A 6,505-nucleotide genomic window follows, 5' to 3' on the forward strand; every position below is an offset into this window, starting at 1 on the left:
TAAATCTGTAAAGTGTTGAATTGTCCTTCACACTCCTTGGCCTTTGAAGCTGTCCCTGTGGCTTCTCGTCCAATTAAGCGTTTGATCATTTCTGCATGGAAGAGGCTGAGGACAAAGAGATATCTGTTTTTAAGCCTTTCAGTCCAGGCTAGAGAAATGTTGGGAATTTGTTTTGTTTCATAAACGTGTCTTTCAGGCCTTTAAGGCAGCGATGCATGACAAGACAAGATACATGTGCGTTTCTGTGAACACTGTGACAAAGAGCAATGAAAAGTGGTTTCAGTGATATTAATATAATTCAAAATGATAATGATAATAAAACATTACGACTTGGGTCAGATCACAGATGTGATTACTTGAAATTGAGAGGTTTTCCTTACAGCAGAAAAGCATGAAAAGACAATGTAACACTAGCACTGCAAACAAACGCTGGAATCAGCACACACAGGTATATGCTTGCAGGGACCTGCCCTGATATCACTTCTCTCCAGTACTATATTCCACCGTTTCTGACTCTGCTAGAAAACAACTGTTAACAGCAAAAAGTAATCATTTAAAGCCGCCCCAAGAAAACTGTATATTTACCCAAACTTATAATCTTATAAACTTATAATAAAGTACCTCTCTGTTCCATTCAAAAAGGACGGGCAAACCTTTGCCCTAAATATTTACAAAAGCATTCACTTGGGGAGTTACAATACATCTTGAAAATGACCAGCTGTTTTAAAGTAAACAGCTCTTCACAGGTTTGTGGGGTCACAAAAGTAGGGACAAAAACACTCTACACTTTTTTTTTTTTTCTGCTACTTCCAACGTCTTATTTGGAAACCATTGCTAGAACCTCTCACTACCCTGTTGTTTCATTAACGGATAGTTATTTCTGAGCTGTGACTGAAATAGTCATGGGCTCGCTGTGATAAAGGCCAGTCTGGACGAGGCTGTCAAACTGTTTGCAAAGAACAACATTTGGCAGAGCAGCTGTGTACACTCAAACGGGTGCAATATATGAGCCCTGTACTTAGCTGTATCAAGTTTGCTGTCACCTCACTAAAGGTAGAGCTAGCGGATCAAAACTGCATGTTACAAACACGATCAACAATAATTACTTAAATTATTGCGCATGTCAAATTTCAGAAAGTTAAAGAATGCCAACTAGCTTAAAAAAAATAAAAAAATAAATACACTTATATATAGTTCGTATTGTCGTGCATGAGAAAGACTGGAACTATAACAAAATGAGACCATAATCACGGGTCTAAATGTGTCAGACGACACCGCAACGCTTCCATCTGGCAGAGATCGTTTTGGCAACAACTGTGCAACTCTAAAAGGAGCAGAGTTTATGGCACAACACAGACGGTGAACGTCGCAAATCCAAAGTAGGGGGCATGCCCTTCGTACAATGAGAAACTACAGACACACCATCTCTCAGCCCGCACATAGCGCACAGTGAGCTGCGAGCCCCACCCAGGCCTCCAGTCACACGCATTCCTCGATAGAACCGTCAGGCCAACTGGAAGAGAGCCCAGCCTCTCCTGCAGTGAGTAACTCCAAAGCAATGTCCTACTCTCTACCCAACCACTCAAATCACCCAGTGGGTCTGAGCTGGGTACAAAAACAGGGGATTCTTTCATGGTTTCCACTTACTAACAGCCAATGGAGCAGGGTCATGATTGTTTTAAATTTTTTGAAAAAGCAAGCTGATTTCCACAATTTGTAAAGACTAACGGAAAACCCCATGACACCGATTAATGCCCAACAAAAGAGGTCATAAAGATTCTTTGCGTAGTCTAAAAGCTCTTAGTGCTCCAATGTAAATGGGAGATATTGCACAACTATAAATCTACATTTATAAAGATTCAGCAAAGCTGCGGGTTAGATAAGTGAAAGAATTGTTGGGCAAATAACCAAACCACTAATTATAGAAAAGCTACTGTAAGCGTTTCATGCCAGACTTTTTCCATTGAAGTGTTGTAATGTTTAATAAGAGACACACACACATACAGTCAGCCATTACACAAAGCAATAACATAAATTGTGGCCTTTGGCTTTGCCTACAGGAGTTGCTTGGTTGCTCGCCCTTTAGCAGACACTGTTTTTCCAAAGCAAATTACAGGATACTTTTTAATGTGACAAGTGCAAGTCATATTTCACCATTAAATGCGCATTATTTATTTCTGACAGCAAGAGCTGATACATGAAAACGGATAACTACTATTTGGTTAAAAGTTCCACTTTTACTTCCACATGGACTCAAAAATTCAAAACCACAAGTGACCAAACTCTCGTGCAAAGACGTACACTTTCAACCTTGTGGAAATATCACCTAATTAGAGGAACAAACAGAAGACAGATAAAACCAAAAAAAACTTGCTGTGGTGAATTACATTAAATAACATCATGAAACCTTAAACGTATACAAATTTTAGATGCATGTATATTAGCTATAGGCTTTCACTTGAATTGAGGCACGTTTTTTGTCTATACTGACTTTATCCTGTTAACAAGGCTTTTCAAACAGAGTCAAACGATATGAGTCAGCAATCAAATACGCAGCGATGACTGACCGCAAGGTGGTTCTCTTACCAGCTCGGGGTGCATTATATTTCATTTGCCATCAGCTGGTTTTATAGTTAGGTCTGTGTCACCACAGCCAAGCGTTTTGTAGAAGTGAAAAGGCATGTGGTTTGAAACATCCATCCAAATAAGTCAGATCCAAACGCTCTGCCTAACTATAATTCAACTAGAAACAGACTTGTGTAAACTACACATGGAACCATTTAACCTCTGCAGCCAGTATCCTTGGTCTGTTGTAAACAAGTAGATGTGCATACCTACATTACTGACATGGTGTGATGTAGTATGAGCTGTAGTCAACACTTATTCTACGTCAAGACATGCCTATCAATAAATCGCCTTACAGCACACTTTGGAATGCATTAGAACTATTAAACTATGGCCTCGCTGTGTACTTTGTCTTAAAAATAAATTTTTTAAATCAGTGTGCAACTTTCATCATCCACAAGCAGCTCTTACATCACTCACTAGAAGCTAGAAAACATATCAAGTGTCACTGCAGTCATATCTTTACTGTTATTCATTGATATGGAATATTAGTTAGCAGTAAACACACTTGCATAAAGTACTTGGACAATTAAAAGTGCACAATAAACCTAAACCAAAATTTAATCCATTATATGATGCAGCAATGACGGGTGTGGTTAACAGGAAATAACATGTCACGCAAGTTGGTGCATGTATTTCACCTTGGCTACAACATAACCTACTTACTTGCTGCATCATTAAATTATGGTTTGTGCATATGAAGCATGCTATTTCTAAAAGTAACTGTCTGAAAACAAGAGGACTCATACATAATTGAAGCATTAAAGTCAGGGCAAAAATAACAGCCTTGGACTGACATTGAAGCCTAACCATCTTACAGTCATGTGATACTAAACTTTAATGAAATGCAGACCCTATCTTCTATTTCAAGGCTGACAACAAATGTAATCTAGTAATCCAAACTGAATTGCAGAAATACAATGGAAGTACAGTTTATCATGCGTCACAGGCACACATAGAAAAATAAATCTGACTATCTGAGGTCCAAAATGTATCATTAATAAAACTAATAATTTCAACATTGCGATAGTACAAAAATGTAAAACTATTAAAATAAGTACGCCTATTTAAAAAAAAAATGTGTAAGTCAGTGAATTGAATCAATGCCAATAATTATTATAATAATAAAAATGATTAAGGCACGTGTGCCAAACTGTTACAACACAACAATGGAAAAAGATGAAATGTGAATGCCTGACTCTGACTCAGAGCCATATTGGCAAACAGATAATGTATTGTCCAACTCCGTTTTAGCTTCAAGTCAGTATTTCTCAACCATGGAATGATGATAACTCCAGGGTCTGTCTGAACGGGAAGACACGTACTAAGATAATTCAAGTCTCATACTTCAAACTCTTCAAATGATCCCTACATCCTGTGCAGCACCGTGCTGACAACTTATCTGTGATGGATCATCATCACAATCTCACAGAAAATTGATTTCTTTCATTCAGTACCCTTATAGAAAAAAAAAAAATCAAATGAAGATTCGAGATGTGAGAAAACAAACAAACAGCGATTGAAACGCTCAGCTACAATAGCCTGCCACTCCTCCCTTGGCGTTGTCACCGCAAGTCCTCGACAAGCCTTTAAGGAAACGACAAAGGAAGTGTGCACCAGTCCAGGCTCTTTCCGTTTCACGCTAGAATAGATGGTCCTATGAAGTACACAATAATCTGACCTATCAACACAGAGGAGGAGAAAGTTTTGCCTCCACTGTAAACGTCCAGGACAATCCTGCATCATATGACGACACACAGACCCAAAACTTTGTTTCCATTCAACATTCAAATCCTCAAGATAAGCAAGAAGCACCCTGTTCTGTTTTAAACAAAACACATTGTAACCTTCAAATACAACCAAGGTCGAAAGACATTACTGAATATGAATGCGGCAACCACACATACAGAAAATTTTGAAGTTAAACTAAAATTAACTTTATTTTTGAAGTTGCAGAACTTTAAAACCGTACATTATTACTGTTTGACTGCTTTAGTCTGCTATAGAGTCATCTGTCCTGACATAACAGAAGAAAGCTTTGGGTGTGGCAAGAGAAGGGGGATGGGCTCTAAATGTTCCTCTGATGAAAAATCTGCTCACAAACATTTTTAAAAGATAGCTTAAATCAGATAAACAGCTTTTTGGATGTCAACACTCCATACACATCTCCAAACTATCAGCACTTATCTCCAACTCCCCCCTTTTTGTCATTCTTACTCTTATCTATTCCTTTCATTCTCTTATTCTGTTATATAACTAAATTTCAGTCATCCTACTGCAAAACAGCTCCATAACTAAAGTCATGCAGCAGTCTCTTTCTTCTCCATAGCAAGCCTTACTTTCTCCCTGTGTGCTTCAAACCTGGTTTCAATTAGTAAGTCTTTCCAAACCACTGCATTCCATTACCCCCTCCTCCCTTCACCCCTCTTACTCACTACCCACACCCTGGACAGGGTTCCAGGTTAAGAAAATCAAGGCAAAATGTTAAAGAATTTGCAAATTAAATTAAAACTATCACATTTCATAAGGTAACAAGAATGATTCAAACTAATTAACATTTCATATATATAAAAAAAGACCGAAATATGAGAAAACAATTGACCCACAGTGTAGAATACGTGCTGACGCTGTCCAAAAATCTTGAGCTATGACCAGATTTAGTACGGCAGGATAATGCTCCTTTTCAAGAGGAAAGTTATAAGTCTATGCAAGTGTGACATGAGTTTAAATCACTGTATATACTTTTTTTTTTTGTAAAAAAAACACAAAAAAAAGAATATGAGTTGATAGCTTTCTTTTAAACCAAATATATTACAGTGTGGGCAAAGTCAGGCTTCCTTCTTATCCACGTTGCACTGTTTTAACTTGGGTGTATCTTTTGCATGACATGCAAAACCCCAGAAAATTTGCCTTAATTGTGACTCGTGCTTCTTCAGAGTGATTCAGTAGGTTAAGTTTAAGAAACTAAACGCTTAATTCTGAACAATGGCAAACTTTAGTATTGTTGGGGGGGGGACGTACGCACCAGATGACAATTACTGAGCAGATACACACCCACCCTCTTCATGTTCAACAATACAGTTTGTGAGATTTGAGACAAACCAAAACAACAAATAAGGTTATTACGCATAACGGAACATAATAATAATAAGTCAAGAAGCAGTCTCTGGAAAAGGACTTTACGCAGCGTGCGCGTTTCATGACACAACTGCATAACTAAGTAACTTCAAGAGATATACAAACTCACCTGAAAAGTTCAACACCTTTGCTCTGGCATCTTCAGCGGTCCACAGCTTTCTGCCACAGCCCAGAAAAGTTTCCCACCACGCTTTCTAAACTAAACTTGAAGGTATTCGTGTATTCTTCTCTCGTTCTTTCTCGAGGCGCGCAGCCTCCCTTTATATTTGTCTGGTTTTATTCGTTACTTTGTCACTTGCTCTCTCTCTTTCTTTCTCTCACATTCGTGCTGGTTCTTCCTCAGTGTGCTTGTAACTCCGGGCTATGGAGAATGGCAGAGTTTGGGCTAGGGCTGTGGAGCTCTTCTCTGGAGAAGAAGGCGGGGGTAACGGTGTAGCAGGGAGTGGTCCTTTATAATTTTAGTCCAGCCCACCAACTGTTTGAGTGGCATGTATGTCTAACACAGTGATAAAGCACGTGAATTTTTAATTCACAGATTTTAACTAAAAGTTTGAACTGTGTTTTTTGGACAGGAGTCATTTTAATTATCAGGTTGGTGCAAATTGGCACATCTTTATTGAGGTAATTTGTTAAGTGTTATATAAGAACCTATAAAAGGAGTGTTCAGTGATTTTTTTATTATTTTTATTTATTTTTTTGCTTAATGGTGGAAATAGTTTTTGTCATGAAATAGTCATGATTT

General features: G+C 38.2%; 1 protein-coding gene across 1 annotated transcript in view; it reads right to left on the reverse strand.

Moving 5' to 3' along the window:
- LOC306883386 (neuroblast differentiation-associated protein AHNAK-like) overlaps positions 1 to 6,189 on the reverse strand; it is a 30,231-nt gene extending 24,042 nt beyond the window's left edge. The window contains exon 1 of the mRNA XM_079438592.1: positions 5,873 to 6,189. The gene's annotated coding sequence lies outside the window, so the exon portion shown is untranslated. The remainder of the gene's footprint in view (positions 1 to 5,872) is intronic.
- Between the last annotated feature and the right edge of the window lie 316 nt (positions 6,190 to 6,505).

Source organism: Barbus barbus (assembly GCF_936440315.1).
Source record: "Barbus barbus genome assembly, chromosome: 17".
NCBI classification, from domain to species: Eukaryota; Metazoa; Chordata; class Actinopteri; order Cypriniformes; family Cyprinidae; genus Barbus; species Barbus barbus.